Source organism: Chelonoidis abingdonii, chromosome 4 (assembly GCF_003597395.2).
Source record: "Chelonoidis abingdonii isolate Lonesome George chromosome 4, CheloAbing_2.0, whole genome shotgun sequence".
NCBI lineage: Eukaryota > Metazoa > Chordata > Testudines > Testudinidae > Chelonoidis > Chelonoidis abingdonii.
This window is the reverse complement of record NC_133772.1, coordinates 125,090,426-125,110,314: the sequence shown is the minus strand read 5'-3', so window position 1 is coordinate 125,110,314 and position 19,889 is coordinate 125,090,426. Positions and strand designations below refer to the sequence as shown.

Sequence of the window (19,889 nt, the reverse complement as noted above, 5' to 3'; positions counted from 1 at the left end):
AGGACCAGACTTCAAAGAGAAACTGCTGAGCTTCAGTTCATCTGCAAATTTGACACCATCAGCTCAGGATTGAACAAAGACTGTGAATGGCTTGCCAACTACAGAACCAGTTTCTCCTCTCTTGGTTTTCACACCTCAACTGCTAGAACAGGGCCTCATCCTCCCTGATTGAACTAACCTCGTTATCTCTAGCTTGCTTACTAGCATATATATAGCTGCCCCTGGAAATTTCCACTACATGCATCTGACGAAGTGGGTATTCACCCATGAAAGCTCATGCTCCAAAACGTCCATTAGTCTATAAGGTGCCACAGGATTCTCTGCTGCTTTTACAGATTCAGACTAACACGGCTAACCCTCTGGTATGTGGCATCTATGGTTGTCTATCCAATGCCAGAGGAAGAAGTGCTGATCTTGTTTACCTCATGTATTCAAGCAAGACACAGTGGTCTGTCGGCAGCTCAAATGGAAAAAAGACCCTGAGCTTATTAAAATATTAAGCGTATGACACAAGTCAAGACATTTCAGATGAGGGTTGATACTTCGGCATTAGTGTATGGTTTTGTGCCTGTTTTACTATTATCCATAACATGGTTTGGGTACTTTTGCCATTTGTGCAACAATCTTTTCTGTATTTGAGTTTTCCTGGAGGAATAAGAGGACTCTAAATACAATTAAAACAAAGCTGGGAGGCAGTTGTAAATGTATTTGGGAAGCAGATTCTACTACCTTCAGTCATACCAAGTAGTACCTTACTCAGGGCCGCCGAGAGCAGATTCGGGCCCTGGTGAAAAAAATTTTCGGGCCCCCCAGTAAGGGCGGACCAGCTAAACAGGGCCGACGAAGACAGGTAAGCCGGGCCCCGGGCCTCCTTCTGGACCATCGGGCCCCAGTAATTTATACTGGCCTTCCCCCCTCCCCCACTTCGGCTCTGACCTTACTCTACAGCTAGTCATGCTGAAATTAAGGGAACCACATGTGAAGTAATCTGCTATACAGTGTGAGCAAGAATGGGATAATCTGGCTATTTATAGAATAGGGATAGGAATTAAACTAAATCCAATTAAGGCCACTTGAATTCTGTATGAGGGTGTTCACACATGGATTTAATACAGTCTAACTAACCCGTTTCAAGAAAAATTAATCCAAATTAACTAAAGGTATGAATTTGATGTCCCTGGGTAGGCAAGCACTCTAACAATCCTCCTGCTGGCCCCTTTTCCTACCCAGTCATTCCTCTGTAGGTTTGAAGAGGTCAGCTGACAGGCAGGCTTCTCTAGGAGCTCCTCTTTTCAAATGAGCTCTGGTAGCCTTTTGTCAAGTTCAGGTGCTCATTAGTCAATCACCAAGGTAGTTACTTAGAAGTGGCTGAGATGGGCCCATTCTCTTTGAGCAAGCCCATATCCCCTTAAAGTGGCCATGCCCCACTGTGACTATACGAATACATTTAAAAGAGTCCACTTGTTTCTAAATAAATGACTATGGAATGATATTTAGTATTTATCTAAATAGGGAGAATGAATTAATATAGGAAAGACAAGGGGGAAAGTTATGTTTTCTCAAGTTTATTAATCAATCTTGTTCCCTTGCATATTTGTGTCTCATTGTACCGTCTGTTGATTATTGCAGTGGATAAAATCCAGGAGTCTGCCAAATTACGAGGTAAGCATACAGTTATTTTTAACTAAGTTAAATTTTACTCGTTCCACGGCATGTTGTGCAACAGACATATACTGGTGTCAGATGACATTCTGTCCAGACGCTTACGCTAAATTTAACTCCTCTTGAGAGATATGGGGCAAACAATTAAATGTCAGTCCTGCAAAACAAACCCGTTGCATTAGGGTTTGCATTTAGAAGAGAAATAAAATCCTTCATACCTTCTCATCCATAAACAAAGTAGTTGGTGCAGGATGTCTAAGCTTTCTCATTTGGACTGGACTTTAAATGATGAAATTAGACACATTTCAATTTGACTGTACACGAGTAAATAGACATGACAGTGCATTGTCCTTTAGTATATGCTGTTGTATTCCTTTTACAGCTCTCCTCACCATAGTATGAGAGTGCCTTCCAGAAGTGCATCAAGTGACATGGTTACACATCAGTCCTGCATGGTTCTCTTTTCTTCTCTCCATATTATACATACAGAGGGCCCAGTTCTGCCCTCAATAAGGCCCCAACCCAGCAATGCCCTTGAGCATGTGAGTAGTTCCAACTGAATTCCATGAAGCTACTCACATGCTTACGGTAAGCAAATGCTTATCAGCTTTGCTAGATTGTGACTTTAGGTGGAGGCCTCTCCTACTGACTTCAGCAAGAATTTTTTCTGACCCTTAGGAATTTTAAGGGAAGTAGATCTGGTATGCAGCAGACCTATTTCCATGTCACTGAAAGAAGGGGAAGGCAAGATTGACAGTAAAAAGTCACACAGTCTTACTACACACAGTGAATGGAACAGTTGAAAACAATACTTCCAAATCATAGCCCTAAAGAATGAGCTTTATGTAGGATTTTTAAAACTAGTCTATAGAATTCTAGAGCAAGGGTATTGTTATACTCATGGCCTATAAACGGAGATGGTAAATAACATCAAATACTCTTGCTTCAAGATTGCAATGTAAAACTAATTCATTTCTTAAAATCCAGAACAATAACACACAGTAACCAAAAATAGAGAGAGACAAAGCAGGCTGCTCTTTAAGGCAGAAAGGCAAAGTTCAATCCACCTTTTTCTGAATTGGGTCTTTCCTGATTGAGAGACCCGGATTACACGCTTCACTTTCACAATGGAGAACTGGCCCACACTCTTAAAGTGATAGCTTGCAATTCCAACAGTTTTCAATATACCACAGGTATGATTCTCTATTAAATTCTACAGGTTGAGTTAAAAAGACTACTGAAAGGATCACTTTCCGACCTGCCTTCAGGTAGGTATAAATATCTCCTTATAAGATCAAAGGTACCTCTACATTTTGGTTCTCAGGACTTCTGAAAACTGACTCTGTAGAGTCCGCTGCCTTATGCCTTTAAGGAAACGTCCTATAAAAATTAATAGAGAGCAAGCCACAGAGTTCTATAGAAATTCTAAGGGTACCATAGAAATAGCTCAACAAACTATAAAATGTAGACTGATACCCTTTCTGTCAGTTTTTAAACTAGCCTATGGAGTTTAATAGAGAAGCACGTTCCTACTAGCTTTCTGTAGACTGGTTTAAAAATTTGATCGAAAAATCATTCTCTGTCACATTCTGCAGGGTATCTCCATTAGGGCAGTGATTCAGAAACAGGGGCTTTGGCCATTACGTTCACTGTGTGTAGTAGAATGATGTGGAACATATTGTCATTCTTGCCCTCATCCTTCCCTCTCATAATGGGTCTGCAGCAAATCCGATCTATTTTCTTCTGTTTCTGAAAGGTCAAGGAAAAGAACAAACCTTTCAGTAGAACTCCTGCTCAATCTCATTATAAAATATAAATGATAATTGCTCAACAAAGAATCGTGGAAAGGTGATGTTTACCCACGTCAAAGGAACATGTCTTTGTTTACGTAGCCATGGCGGTTTTGTTCACTGTGGATTATGATTACATATTCTCCTGTACTTTAGGCCTTTCTCATTTTGTGTCTGTGTACTTGACGTTATGATGATATTTGCAGAGAGAGGCTGAGACTGTAATAACTGCAGGTTCCTCCAAGGTTTATTGGCTGTCAGGTCCAGCCTGAGTCAGTAAGCAGCTAAAATGGTGCTGAAGAGCTTATATATTTGTTGTTCCCCTTGGTGCTACTATCTCCAAGGTGTGTAAGTGCTGAGGAATCAAATAGAAGGCAGGTATTTGACAGATGGTATAAAATAAAAAGGCATCTAAAATAAAATGTAGGTCTATTGAAAATCATTTGCTTTTTCTTTGGAAGAGATCAGGGTTGGTGGGTGAGTGTGGGGTAGGAGAGATGCATTGGAGTTTGCTGGTTATCTCTGAGAGTGTGATGGTAGTGAAATACTGCAGGCACACCAAATATCAATCAATAGTGGAATCCCGCTCCCTACTGAAACCAATGGGAGTTGTGACATTGACATCAACAGGAGCAGGAATTGGCACCAGATTTTGATAAAGATGACTGTAAAATATGAGAATGCATGTGTTACACATTTTCCTCAATGAACAACATCCATAATGCACTGCACCTAAAGACTAAGCCAAAGCTTAGAAGAGCTCCATGTTACCCATGAACAATGTCACACTCCAGGTAACCAATAGAATATCACCATGGACTATGAATGAGAAGGTATTGTAGTAAATGCTGTGACCAAATTTGCTGTAGGAAATTCAGGTCAGGCAGAAAACCTAATTAAACAGTGGCTCTGCAAATGCATAATGTAAGAGATCCCATTATCTGGATCTTCTTGCATCTCATATTTCCTCTGACTTTTCAGCGCTCACTTTCTGCATTTGCTAGAGAACTACCATATCTGAAGGCCAGCTGAAATGAAATGGTTACGTTGCCTGTTGGAATTACAGTATCCATCAGGGACAATTAGTCTGTGGCATCTATTCAATAACGTTCTTGCTTTCTCGATGGTGCCCGAATTCACCTGATCCAAACTCTTGAGTGTAGCAGAGTTTAGGCACCATTAATACCATTCCACTACTGAAACGATAACATACATGATGTGTTCATACTCATTTGCCCATGAAGATTTCTAATCATAAGACAGCAAAAATATTTCTATTTGCTGACTTTGTACATAGAATCAGTTGAAAAAAATGCTTTCAGTTTCACTGGCTTGCACGCACAAATTTGGTTTCTGCACCAGTCTTAGCTGCATCCACAACAGTGGATCCTGATGAGAAACAAGGCCTAAGGGAACTGAAGAGCTGATTAGTTAAAACAAGGGGAAGGCGAGCTTGCAAGCAAATCTAAAGTTGAAGCAAAGGTTATAGTGGCATTTAGAAACTACTGCTGGCTACTTTTGAGGAAGTAAGAAAAGGAACCTGCTTTTTTTTATTTACCAAGTTTTCACAGGGTCTCCTCTCTTCCTCTTTCCTCAAACTCAGCTCCCCCTTTATGCATCCCATTCATGAGACCCTAATCCACTTCCCATAGCCAGCATGAGCTGGCTTATGATATTGTTTTTCTGTGTAAAGAGAAAACAAACAGATATTAACATGCAGCATCCGAGTCTGAAAGCATTCCCAGAAAATGACATCACTTTATGTATTTAGTTTTCCTGGTGACATTTTGTAATCTCTTGGAATTAAGTATTAAATTAAGATGCACAACTGGATGTGTCTTTGGGAAAAGTATTAACACATTTTCTACAATCATGATTATTACTATGCTTTGAATGTGTTGTAGCAGACTTACAGCTTTGCTTTATTGAAAAATAAATAAAATGTATTTCTGTACATTCGTACTTAGCAACTAATACTTCGAACTTCCAAAGGAACTTCTTCCAAGGATACAAAAACAGTTTTTCCTCAGGTAAATAGTCCTATTGGCTTCACATCAGAGAGGTGTCAGGACTGAGCCCGCGACACCCTCATGAGGTAAGTAAGAGCCATTATTTCCATTTTGTAAGTGGGGAAACCGAGGCATAGAAAACTTAAGTGGCTGCACAAGGCTTCAAAGAGAGTCAGTGGTATCTGGGGATAGGACCCAGATCTCCTGCTTCATTATAGGAAAACTCTCAGGAACTACCATACCAGATCAAACAATGGTTCACATACTTCAGTATCCTGCTGTCAGCAATCAACTGTAGTGGATACTTTTAAGGAAAGTAAATACTCTTTATACAACTGTGAATATCTGCACAGGCTGTAGAGTTCTTTCATTTATGAATATTTATCCAGGATGCAAAATGAGGACTCCTATTTTGTGTACAGGGTGGTTCTAGTGATAGCAGGAAAGGTCACTGCTGACAAGCTGCAGCAAAATTGCACTACTCAATGTATGCTGGTCAATGGAGCCTAACAGGAAGACCTAAATGCTACATTAAAAAAAACTTACATTCTTACATACTATTAGACACATTTTCAAACCCATTGTTCCTGCCACTGTTCTGCAAGTTGATTCTCTCAGGAAGTTCTAACAGCTGCCAGTTTTAGCCCATCTCTTGGGCAATGGAGCTGTGAGTCCCACTGCCCTGGGAGGAGTCTAAGTGTTCTTTCCAATAGTGCCATTGGCCGACAAGTTCCACAGGTCCCCTGGGATCTGTATGGATCAAAGGGAATCAGTGGCAGTTCACAACCAGCTATTGAGAGCCCTGTACCTCTGCACCAGCTCTGTATCCCTTGTGGGTCATCCTTCCTGCATTCCAAGGCAGCACAGCTCTGATGGGGGATGATACATGTCCTACTCTGCCTTGCTCCACCTCTATCCCCCTTCCCACTGCCTCACCCCTCGCAGATCCCAGGACACACAGTGCATCCCTGCATCCTATGCATGCCCTGTTTCTGCAGAAAGAAGACACTGGCACATGAAAAGTCCTTTCCTTGTGTGGACCTTGGGACCAGAATCTGCCCCCAATGCCATTTTCTAATTAAATGCTCCATCCTGAAAGGTACTGAGCACTCTGGCCCCAACTCAGCCAAGCGCTTAGGCACGAGCTTGACTAAGTGCATGAACAGTTTCATTGAACTCAGTGGGACTCCACATAGCCAAGTAGATCTGATGGCAGGGTTAGAGGCTGAGAAACAAGCAGCAGGACAGTCTTATAAGGGTAAAGAAAAAGAAGGGACAAGGCTCTACATGTTAAATGAACAGTGGTTATTAATAAAACTGACTCAGAAAAGGTTTTAGGTTACATTGAAAAGTGGAAACGAGATTGCTGAGATGATTGTCAAAGGTGTGCAAGGTTCACACCCCTGGGTGTCACTGCAGCAATTGCTCCTTTGACTGCCAGCATACCTTAAATGTGGACTGAAAAAAGAATTCCTCTAACATCACGCAGTCATGAAGGACAGAACATTCACTGACAGCAGCTTAAAGGAAAGATGCATGATGTGATGGCCATCCGTGTCACACCTAAGCAAGATGGTCAAGGAGAAAGAACAAAGAAGTAGTAACTCTGATGCAGAAAGCATCTAAAAGAAGATCAGGTGGACTGAAAGTAACTGGATAGATGAGGCAATATTACTAGGGTGGCTCCATCTAAGGCCACCTTGCTGTGCATAAGCATGATGGGTATTTGTGCTCTGCCACCAGGTTGAGGCTCAACAAGGTGTTGACAAATGGAGGAAAGGGCCACCCACATGAGCCTGCCCTCCATTTCACTAGTGGAACCAACATGGTAAGTGCTAGGAGAAGGAGTGTCAGTATCAGCAGATTTCATATCATGCCTTTTCTCCACAGTCATTGCAGTTGGGCATCTTCTGGGCAAATGACTAGTTACTCTTCTTGAAGTCAGGTAAGTGGTATTTTTCTTCTTCCAGCCAACCTACCAATGTTAATTCATTTACACATGCTGTTACACAACCCACTGTCCTAGAGCAGCCCTTTGTAACATAGTGGGTCATTGTGGCACCTTTACCTCAGTTTCCTGTTGGTCTTCTACAGCTCCACTCAACTATCAATGCCTTCCAGGCTACTTCAGTGACGTAGGCCTCTGATAAATCATATTGAGTCCCACCTCTTCTGAGGTACCAATGTTCCCAAGCCTTACACTCAGGCCTGCAAATATTTCTTCCTCCTCTGTATCAGGACACAAAGCATTCCTTCTTCCTCTTGACTGCCGGGGTCCTGTACAGCCCTCTCAGTGGGGTCTGTGAACAGTCTTTTCCCTCCATAGCTGGAGGGGTCCACAAAAGGCCCAGGTAAACCCTAGGCGCTCTCAATGGTCTCTGGCCCTAGGCTCACTTAGGCTCCTTCCCCAGGCCCTTGCCAGAAGAAACCTAACAGCCATACCTGTTTTGCCTCAGGTCTTCCAGTGAAAAGACTCCCTGCTCACCTCTGGATCTCTTCTTCAGCCATCCCTCAAGTCGGAGCATTCATTCTCCACTCCTCCCTAGTCAGCCTCCAACTGGTGAACTTTCTTCCTTTCAAGGCCCACATTCTACCCAGGAGTGGCAGAGTGGGGCAAACTGAATGAGACTGACTGGCCTTAGGTTTCCCAGGCCTTAAAGGGGCAGGTCACCCTGTCACCCATGCCAAGTTGTTTTCAGTCCATCTGCTCTTCTTTTAGACTCACCTGGATCAATATTATCTGCTTCAGAGCAACTTGCTCTAAAGGCCATCATGAGGTGTATGGCCACCAAGGCCCATACACTGGCCTTAAGCTGTCTAGGTGATGAGGCTTTCCTTCATGTTCACATGCTATTTAGAGCAGTTCTTTCTCTATAGTAAATGTTTATGGAATACTGTGTGGGATTGTTTGACAAGTGCTTTTGTAATATATTGGAAGTTCTAAAGACTTGGGCTCCATAAATTCTAGTAGTCTTAAAATACGTTAACCACTGTAAAACCTCAGCAAGCACCCACTGTCATGTTTGCCCTATTCTGTTTATGCAGCAGCAGCTGCAGCAAAAGCAGGTACAGTAGAAAATCTGCCTGCAGCTTTCCCCAAAAATAAATGAAACCCTCCAGGACCACATACTTTATATCAAAAATACACTGCAATTTCTTTTTTTCCTTTAAGTTTCAGAAACATATCCATATATGGTCTACTTGTCAAGGACAATAAATAATGATGTAATAGAAAGGTCAACCTTGTGTCATTTAGCTACAGGATGCTTGATGAAGTGACGTTCTACAAATTAAAGCAACAAAGAAGAACTTTAGGATGGGTAAAAGTTTCTCCAGTGCATCTTCAAGCAGGAAATCTGAGATTCAGAACAACTTATATTTTGGCTGGTAATCGTTGATCATGGGGTGATCCAGAAATAAACTACAGGCTTCAAAGTGAGAGCATTTCAAAGCTGCCCTGCAGTAGATCAGCGCACCCAACGAAAGGCAAGAGATGAATACTAACGGAGATTTTCTGTACTGAGACTTACTCAAGGAGAGAACTCTTTGCAGCATTATTGTTTTGTTTCAGAAACCATCAGGTAATGCAACTATGCATACTTTAAATTTACTTATCTTATGCAGAATCTATGCATTTGTTACGGTTTGTGAAAATACTTACTCCTATAATATTTTGTAAACTAACCAAGACTTTTAAAAAATGCTTGTCAGTTAAATTTAATTTGAAAATGGTAGGAAAGAGTCATAGTGGCATGGTTTATTTACTTTTCCTTTACACAGAGAATGTGCACTTGGAATGTTTGCATGCCTTGTTTCTAAGGCACATGAAAAAAGACTTGCTGCTGCTGTTATGACATATTTAAGGTACCGTAAAGTGCATGCAGTGTACCACGTATAGAGTAAACTAGCAAAATGATATTAGCAAATGGTTCCCTTTATTTATATCTTTGAAGTTGTTATTGCAGTTAACTCTGTACTGATGGATCCATTTCGGTAAGAAATAAACCCTTTGCATCAAAGAGTTTGTGCAGAATCATGATTTTCTGGCATTGTGAGATGTGCCAATCTTACTTCATAAACAGTTAGACATGTTCTGACAGCTGGGGCTGGAATGGATTTGTTTACTTGGAAAGTTCCATCTGGAAGCCTATAGTTGCTTTTTCAGCATCGTGCTATAACTTGACCGGCTTGCATCAACTGTTATTGCAAAAATATATTTGGCTGCTGCTGCTGCTGACCTACATTATTTGTTTTCCCTCTAAACATGGTAATTCTGAATGTTTTCAAATGTAAAATCTTTTCATTGTTTAAAAAGCCCATGATATTCTTAGCAGTAAACTGCCATAATTTACGTGGAAAATTGTAGAGGTTTGACTGGCAACTTACCCCCCAAAATAAAAAAAATAAGCCAGATCCTCAACTGGAGTAAATCAGCGTAGCTCCATAGACTTTAACCCCATGTGAGGATCTGGCCCAAAACATGAAGACCTAAAGGCACAAGTGATGGCCTTGACTGCAAAAGACTGAAGCACATACGTAACTATGCACATCTGAGCAATCCTGTTAAACTTCATATGTAAAGTTAAGTATGTATGGAAGTGTTTGCTGAATTGGGGCCTTAAAAACAAAGGAAAAAGAAATAGTAAACCAAGGAAATCCCACTTAACTCTTTTTCATTTGGAGTCTCTTAATTATGTTGTTGTTGTCGGCGTGGTCAATGCTGTTTAATGAAGCATAACCCATAGAAACAAAAGTTCTGTATCCACCTACAAGTTGAGCACTGCTCCTTTAATGACCTCTTCATTATCCTTGACCTACTATCACCTTCTCTAACAGTAAGCTGCAGTGTTGCTTCCCTGAGTCTTTTGAACAGGGACTGGCAGTCTGGATACATTATGTTTTATGGGAGGTGCGTTCAGAGGTGACCTGTTGTTTCATTTAAATTGTCATATTTAGTCACTAATTGTACTGAACTGTGGTTCAAGAAGTTAAGGACCAATTTTTTATTCCCTATACTATTATTATTGATTTGCATTGGGTAGTGGCTAGAGGACCCACTCAGGGCTCAGGGCCCCATTTTACCAGCCACTACACACACACACGACAAAAAGGAGGTCTCTGCTACAAAGAGCGTACAGTCCTATAATAATAATAATGACAAATGTCCATGGTTTTTACCAGAGGCAAATGGTGAGTCTTTACTCACACTGGTGAACAGTTACTCACATGAGTAGCAACCTTGATTTCAGTGGGACTACTCATATGGAACTGCTCACTAATGCGAGGAAGGAAGTCATGATCTGGCCTACAATGTTAGCACTTCATTCCTTACCATGTCCTTTTATCTCTGCATTCACTTAACATATCCATGTACATTATGGGTCTGCTCTTCTGTGCATTACTTAGACAAACTTTCATTGAAGTCAATCCAATAAAAAGAAGAATACTTAGCAAGGGGGAGCTTTGCCTGCGCTGAAAGTGCAGGAGCAGACCCTGTGTGGCGATGGCTATGAATTCAAGGAGGATCTTGTTAGCCCGAGATATTAAATTATTGCATAGTCAGCAAAATAGTACAGTGTAAGAAAAGATCAGTAACACAGCAATTCAGAACAGAGGCAAAGGGTTTGGTAATGAATAGTGATGGGCAAAATGCCTCAATGTTTAGGTTCTGTTCCTATCAGGCACAATAGGTTCAGTCTAACTGTGTGAAAACAGGCTTTTGTGAGATTGCCACTATTGCCTGGGAATTCAGGGGACATTCAGAAGTTCAAACCCAAATAAAATGCAGTCATTTGAACAATTAAACCAGTATGTTTAAACCTACAAGCAAGATTCATTTTCAATATGAGATGATTTGAGCTGATTCTTACTTTAACGAAACTGGTTCAACCATTCCTAGTCGCAGAGAGTTTTGATGGCACTAATTTCCCTTGCAGTGGATGGGGAGTATTCAGTTTATAGCATATTAATCCAGGGGGCATTCATAAAGTCATTTTGGTAGCTCCCCAGTAAATTAAGGCAGCTCAGCTACATATCAGAAAAGCATTGTGAGAGGGAACAGTAACTTACCAGCTCTTGTGCAGCAGTAGACTGCAGATTGGCCGGGTGCTCCGGTCTGTACAAAAGAGAGAGGAAGGCATGCTTCTTGCCTCAGCAGACTTAGTTCAGATACACAATACACCTGTTGCCCAGTCTCAAAATGGAGCAGTTTTGTTTTCTATCTTTGGTGGATTCTTGCTTAATTAGTTCTCAGGAGAAGTGTGTGTCCAGGCAGATTTGGATGCAGGTGGTCATTTGCTGGGGTACAAAACAGGGAGACTGTTCTAAGCATGAGGCATGCCACTGGAGCAGGCACATGGGCCAAGATTTTAAAAACTGGGGATGCCTCAAAGTTAGTCAGGTTTGCAATTCCAGACACTCACTGAGGTGCCTACATAAGGACAATAGTAGTCTAACTTGAGGCACCTGTGCCTGAAACCCTTGGCCACAGACAGGAGCTTGAGAAGGGTGCAAAGGCGGCAGCATATGGAAGGGATGGGCCGGTTTGAGCAATAGGAGCCAGAGTAGGAGGAAGAAGATAAGAGAGCAAAAGAGATGAGGAGTGGAGTTATGTGGAATGGAGTGAGTTATGCAGAGTGGAGTTATGTGGAGTGCAGTTATGCAGAGCCTTCTGGGCCCAAACCCTACCCATAGGCTGTGGGCGCAGAAGGTCTCTGACACAGCTGAACTGGCATGATTCCACTACATGAGGAGATCAGCATGTCTGCACAGCAGATCGTGCACACTCTTTGTGCCAGAGCTAACTCTCTGGGGGCAGGATGGCGACAGGCAGCATTTGGGGCAGGCTGGGGTTGGACCATCCAATGCTATGATGATTCTCACAAAAGGGGCATGATATGGAGCTTATTCCAACCCTTATGCTGGAGCTGAATGGAAAAAAAGGATTCCTCTCCATCTCCCACTCTGAAGTGCCTCAGCATCTAGTCAAGTTACTTAGAGCTGGGCTGTGGTTACTTTGGGATTGTTCATTGTTATTTATTTGTTTAGCAAAGACAATATAACTTGTGTCTAGTGACGCAGGATCAAAAGCGTCTACTTGTTTGGTTATGATGACACCTCTGCTTTAGAGTGCAGTTGTCCGGTGAAAATGTGACCTTGCTGTCAGAGCCCTGGATATGCGTGAAAATAGAGACCTATTAGCAGAGAATAAGAGTCCAGATTTGATTTTCAATCATCGATAAGGAATCAGAATGTCACGACTTTCTGTTATTTCAAGCCTGTCTGAAAATCCCTAGAAGTCAGGAATTTGGCTTTGGCTCCCTCATCCATAGTCCCGCGAGTTATATGAGAGAAACATGACTTACTAGTAAAAAAAAACTCTCTCTGTTTTGGGCCCCACACCATTTCTCTCTGCAGGATGAGTCAGCGGTTGGAGCGGCTGCCAACGCTGTTGTTTCTTCACTCACTGGGACTCTTGTCATAATATTTAGATAAGGGGAGAGCACCGATATGGATTTTTTTGCAAGTGGGTGGGATTGCTTAAGAGAGAAAATAAGAGTCATCCCAAAATTCACGATCCCATATACCCCCCATTACACACTCTGCAGGTGATGAAACAAAAGAAAAAGAAGGAGAGGGACACTAAGAAATTACCTTCCTGTCTAGGTTGTAGGAGGCTTTCTATCATACAAAATGCCATCCAGCTACTTTGCCATGTGCAGTCAGACAATGCGGTCTCCATACATCCACAGCACACAGACACTAGCTGCCAAGCAAGTACAGTGGATGATGGAGTGTAAAACAGCAGAGCAACATGTCAGGAGTTCAACCAGCAAAGGGGCAAAGAGAGCCATTGGGGGAAGGTCTGTGTCATGGTACTTGGCTTGTCTGTGGCACTAATGTTAAAGCATGGATAAGTAACAGAGTGGCTGAGAAGGGAGGAAGGGCCACTGTGGCTCTGTTCCTGGAGCTATCAGCTGTTTGGTGGCTTGGCACAGATCCCTTGGATGCACAGAGGTCATAGCACTGGCCTAAGGCTGTCACTGCCCGCATGCCAGCTATCACTGAAGACAATAATAAATGATCAGCCTTGTGAAATCTGGCATAAAACAGAGTTGAAGAACTTCAAGCCTCCAACCTTTTACTTAGACAACTGTTGTGAGGTACAGCTTACATATTGTATCCCTTAATAGTCAGACTACCACTCCCAGCATGATCTAATACATACAACATCAAGGGTGACTCTCCACCCTTAACTTTCCCTCTTTTGCTTCTGTGGTGCTTGGAGTCTGAGATCAGTGCAGGCAGTAATCACATGTCTTACTCTGGAATGTTGCACAGCAGGATAAATGAGAATAAAGGTGAGTCTTTAAATCCACATTTCCTTGCTTTTGTAGTTTTTACTCAGGCTCTTAAATTTTCTTTAAATGCTTCAAAGACAGTTCCACTGATTTTTTTTAATGGTAATCAGAGAAAACATCCTATCTCTCAATGGAAATATGAATGGAGACTGTCTTCACGGGCTTTGACACATCCATCTACCACTGTAAAATCAAGCATCAGAGCTGTCTCCTCTGCCCTACAGACAAGATCTGTAAAGGTTGTTTAGAGCAGTGGTAACATATTGTAGCTGGAACATGAGATACTCTAAGCTCCTGGGCCCATAGTGATATGCCTTTGTGCCTGGCTCTGATGTACCACTGCTGCTCACGTTCCATGCATCTGTACTTGTGTCATAAATAGATAGCTAAGGGTTAATATTTATTTTACCTGTAAAGGGTTAACAAAGGGAACCAAACACCTGACCAGAGGACCAATCAGGAAACTGGATTTTTCAAAGTCAGGGAGGGAATTTTTGGACTCTGAGTCTTTTGTTTGTCTCTCAGCTATGAGAAGCTTCTTTCTTCTTCTAATCTTCTGTGTCCAACTTGTAAGTACAGGTAGAAAAACAATATAGGCTTTTATGTTGTTTTGGGTTTAACGGCGATTCCTATCCTTTTCGGCAGTCCTTATCGGGGTCCTTCGACGACGAACGACACACCCTCGCATTTTTATTTCTATTTTGTTGTCACTATGTACAATTGAAGCAGAGGGCACCCAGATGGCTCTACACTAAAACAATTCATATTCAGTGTGTTTATATTGTGTTCCTTGTAGATATATTAATATATCACAGATTTTGTTCATATCATTGGACACACTATGGCGAGCGATGTGATTCTCTTTCAAGCATTAACTCATGATTCTATTAAAGCCCAAGTTAGCAATGCGCCATAGTTATTGTTAAGATTATATGTGCCCATTAATATATGGACCTCTCGGGTTTGATGGCTCTGTTTCTTTGACAGGCAAGAACATGCTTATAGGGAGTACCGATTAACTGGAGATCAAATTTCACTTGGAGTCGAGAGGCAAGCAGCCTCCATTTGTTTATTATGCTGCCGTTAAGCTCCTGGTCTTCGAACTACATATCAGTTCTCGGCATGTACACTTGCTTTTTTATGGCAGAAATTACGTGCTATAAGAGTTGTTGTTCTTTGAATTAGTGAAGGGGTACATTTCAGCTTAAAGTGGGCATTGAGTCGAGTCAGATTTGAGCCAAGTTCCTTAAGTTTAGATTCGTGTTTTGTTTGGCACTCTGACAGTGTAGCTCAGAGTGCGGTTTGTATTGGCATTGAATCTGTATTTGGGTGGATGTTCATTATGGTTGTACTACTTTTGTTAAGTTCCCTGGATGGCCTGCATGTTTGTTTGACTAGAATTTCACGGGATATTTTTGTTCTAGGACTCTGTTTCCTTCTTCCTTGGCTGATAAATTGACAAGAGCAACAGGATAGATGAAGAAATGTAACAGCTCCTCAAGATCTACAAGAACTGCTTAGGTTCGTTTGGTTAAATCGGGGACCAGATGTCGCGATTTTATAGGGACAGTCCAAATTGGAGTGTTGTTCTTATATAGCTCCTGTTACCTGCCCCCATCCGATTTTCAATTTTCTGTCTGGTTAAAGGTCTAGGTCATTTTAACTAACATTCCTCTGTCCAGTGCAGGGGGCGGGGTACATGCGCGTGCTTTCTTGAATGCAGTTGATCCGGCTTAAAGGGTTTTCTTACCATTTGAGCAAGAGATTTAACATGAAAGGCCTTTTTATGGGCATGTAAGCTGAGAGAGTTCTTTGTCACATATTTCCTACACAACTCTAGAGGTCATTGATCTCGTTTCTCGATTGAAGATTTGATATGGATTTCAAATTCAGACAGGGAATTGACGATAGTAGCCTTTATCTTGCAATGTGCTGATCTTGCTGAAGGTGGCTCGAGTCTCTCACCCCTATGAAGTCCAACATTGAGGTTCACTCACTTGACACATATGAGTTCGTCTTTATATTTGAATACTGTATTGTCCATTGGCTTCGTTTCACTGGTAAATAGACAGAAGGATTGTTTTAAATGAAATTCGGGTCGGTATGCTATTAATGAAATGTATCTGTGGATCGCAGAAAGATAGGAAATACGTCATTATTTGCTGGTTTACTTATTTATTTGACAGAAGGGTGACTTTACCGCAATTTACTTCTCCTTGCTACATGGATTACTGGACACTATATGCCAATATGAATGTAGATTTAGTTTATCTTGGAAGGTTCATATCAGGTTTTGCTCTTAATTTTCTCCTCTTAAGTCCTTGGTTAGTAAGGACGTTCACAGACAGACCGTGATTATCTGATTAGCAATATAACTAAATACTTGAAATGATTTGATTTTTATATGAGTCAGAGATCGCTGGATCCTGTTTTGTCGTCGGTTATGTCGTGCTAAGATGCTAGTGGTAATTTTAGGGTTTGATAGCTTACAATATTTTTTATGTAAGAAAATGTTTAATGCGTTATGGTACATACCTTACTAGGGAAACCCAAAGGGCTTAGTTTTTTTTTTTTCCCCCTCTTTTCCCCCCCACCCCCCATGGCTGACATAGTATGTATATGTTTTCTACCTATATTCAATTTAATATATTTTATATATAATGCTTCAGTGAGCTGAGCGGGATTGTGTTGTAAAGTATCAACGTTACTTGTCTGATTGAGTTGGACCTTTTTTGTATTTGCTGCGTTTGTTAGATTACTCAGCTTTAGCAGATGACCTTTTATTTACGGTAGGTATCAGGAAGTTAAGCCATTTGGCAGATTGCATCGAGGGAAGTTTGTGGGTTTATTGAAGTAGTCCTCATTGATTTGACTATGCAGGACTCCTTGTGGTAGCTATACTGGGTAGAGTTTGGGAATTTTTTTGGAACATTGTTTTCTTTTGGATCAAATGCAACATACACTGAATTTGCTTGATTGAACGCCCCAGAGGTGTCTCACATGCTTACTCTCAGGTTTCGGAATACTCTTGCGCGAGATGTGGGAGATATAGGGGCATGGCTCTCTTTGGCTTGTGGGGAGCGTTTCAACCATACTTTTTGCAGGAGATACTGGTGGTCACCCAATTTAAATGAGCCTACATCATTATGTGGTCTATACCGATGCTCGCTTAGAGCTCAAAATTTGTTGGATATGCATTTAGGCCCCCCAAGTAATGCATTTCATCCCTATCCGTATATGAGATTTGCCGGCGAGCATCCTGCCCAGATGATGTAATTTCTAGTGTGTGGTCATACTTTGCCGCGTGTCATCCCTTGCGGCTCTCTAACATAGGATGATTGTCATGCATTCCTTATGCTTCCACCACATTGAAAATATCTAGCTGCTGGATCCTCACGCACGACCTAGGATTTGGGATGGAGGGTGTCTTATAATATGCACGGGCAAAACATTTAGTTATTCTTTAATTCGCCAAGAGTTGAAGCAGCATTCCACTAGCGCTTTGAGCATCACCTAGCATTATGGATTCCCCTGAATTTTAATGACTCTTCACTTAATGTATCTGGCATTCAAACCTCTTTTTTGGCCCATGAACTAAGGAGAGGAGAATCTGCAAATTATAAAAGAAAGATAATTATGGGTCTGATGGGTCTTTCTGTCGAACATTCTTAGCAGTTGTTGGTATAAGATTCGGTGGTATAAAGAGGCTCGGTTGCTACATCTTAAAACACTGGCCTCTCTAATAAGTGATGTTTATGCAGTGGTTCATTACGGCCGAAGTGGAGCGCACCACACTAGGAGGCCAGCTCCATATATTGAGGAAATTTTTAGTTCATGTTCAGCGCGAGGCGGAATTTAAAGCCACAATTTCAAGAAGTTCCGGGGTTTAATTTGCTTCGCTCTTTCACGTCCAGCTGGGGAGCGTAAAACATACTTGGTTTAACGCGGAAATATTGACCGTTGTCTAAGTACGAGCGAAACCAATGAGCAGAGGTGGCGACTTGTGCCGAGGAAAAGGGAGATCTTCTTGTTCTGTTGGAAGTACTCCGGTCGTAGTTTGGATGGACCCCCTGTGCGCTTTGTGTGATCTGATGTTCTATCTATTCCATGGTGAACCTAGTGTATTTCTTTCAGGCAAACTGCGTGCAGGATTCGGAATGAGGGTGCTTTCTTTCGATCTTAGGGAGTGTTATGTTTTTGTCTTATTTGATGGTTCTAGTGGTGAGTGTCAGCTTCCTACCTCGTATTGGGGTGTCTTTTATTATGTTGCTTATCACTTGCTGTGACTCCGTGTAATGGTTTTGTCATATAACCTCTGACGCAAGGCTTCTGACTGCCAGTGTGCTACTCTTGGTACTGCACGATCCTATTTTAAAGGCTAGGTACAATATTTCTGCCTAGAAATTAAGGACCAAACCATTTCAAATTTAGGGAGCTACCGCTGACTACAATGTGGCGAGATTGTGCCTCCGCCCCGGCCAGTCAGCATGTCTCTGACAGATTTTATTCGCAGGGCATTATCTACTCCCATGATGAGTATATGATCGCATTCTTGTTCAGTTTTCGTGTGGAGGCGTGATGCTCATAGGTCCAATAAGATCGATATCTGCTGAGTCATCTTTGGTGAGAGGCTTGCATAAGCCACTTCGGCAAAATTGCCCCCTCGTTCTCGCCCCAGCGGGTTGAGTTTATTTACTCTCATTCTCGCACTGACCCTTATCTCTGTGAGGAGAGTTTCTACCCACAACCTTTGGGCCATAATACCCATGGTATATCTTTTTAGAGCAATACTGTGGGGAGTGGCTCCCAGGTTGGTTTCTTTACCTTGAGAAAGACTGTCTCGGAGATTTCTCATCCGTGGTAAGTCTGGTTTAGAGGAGGGGCTCGCCGACACGCCGTCCCTTCTGTGTGCGTCCTTTTGAGTTGGCATATATGTCAGTAGCATGGATTCTTTTTGGGTTATTAATGGTCTTCGGTGCTGACGCGCTGACATAATGTTATTACCTTGTATGCTCTATGTGTATGCACCATTCTTTCAGTCATCTCTGAGGTATAATCAGACAAATTGGTGCCTAGTATAGTAATAGCGTAAGGACTTCAAGAGAACTTCGTGCTCCCTGCTAGCTCCCTGTGTGTATAATTCTGTTATTGCCTCATCTCGCTAGCTATGTTCGCTCTCGAATCTGGATCATTTTTTGACATGGCAGAACTACGTTGTGAATCCTTTATGTTTCCCTAGCTGTTGAATGAGTTGGAATTGTTTGTTATGAATGTTATCATTTAGGTAGTCTTTACTTCCATTAGATTTCTGAGATCCTTTAGCCCGTACTCCATTTCAAATATTTCTTGTAGTAGTGTTGTTAGCATGGGTTAATCCGCTCCCCTCTCTAATAAGCTCTAGTTTCACCAAGAATCTTAGATGAACTGGATCTCGCTGCCACACATAGGTCCCGACTCTGCCGGCCTTTCAGGATTTTGGCTCCCACATCTGGTCTCCCCAAAATCCTTCCCTGGGGACCCCAGACTCAGAACCACCGCTTGAGCCTACAACAAAGGGAAATAACCCACTTCCCTTATCCTCTCTCTCTGCCCACCAGACTTTTCCTCATCTGAAGCTCTTAATATGGGCCTGAACTGGGGTATTTGATGCCATAGTCTCATGTTACATCACAATCCGACGAAGCATATCTCCTTATTTCCACAAAGAGACAAACCCCAAAATAAAGGAAACAGAAGAGATTCTATCTCTCCTCCCCCTGTAGCTTCTTCCCGGCCGGCCGGGACGACTAGGAGAGTTAAACACAGAGCGTAGTGTTTCCCCTCCCCCCTGTCTTTGGGTCTATTTCGCTTCGCTTACCAGGAGCAAACTGGGGGCAAACAGGTTTTAAAAAGAAAGCTGTATATGTTAAGAAAAAGTAAAGAAAAAGAAGACATAATCAATTCTCTGTAACAAGATGGACAAGTACGGGCTATTGCTTATAGACAAAAATTATGATGAGAGAACAGTCTGAATTCAAAAAGATATCCAATTTGAACATTCCAGCACAGTTACACACATGTTAAATACA

General features: G+C 42.0%; 2 protein-coding genes across 2 annotated transcripts in view; one reads left to right on the top strand and one right to left on the bottom strand.

The window, feature by feature from the left end:
* The window catches only part of CCDC197 (coiled-coil domain containing 197), a 47,773-nt gene extending 35,786 nt beyond the window's left edge, over window positions 1–11,987 (bottom strand). Inside the window, exon 1 of the mRNA XM_032772590.2 lies at window positions 11,531–11,987. The gene's annotated coding sequence lies outside the window, so the exon portion shown is untranslated. The remainder of the gene's footprint in view (window positions 1–11,530) is intronic.
* Window positions 8,772–19,889, top strand: part of ASB2 (ankyrin repeat and SOCS box containing 2) — a 45,204-nt gene continuing 34,086 nt past the window's right edge. The window contains exon 1 of the mRNA XM_032772588.2: window positions 8,772–9,042. The gene's annotated coding sequence lies outside the window, so the exon portion shown is untranslated. The remainder of the gene's footprint in view (window positions 9,043–19,889) is intronic.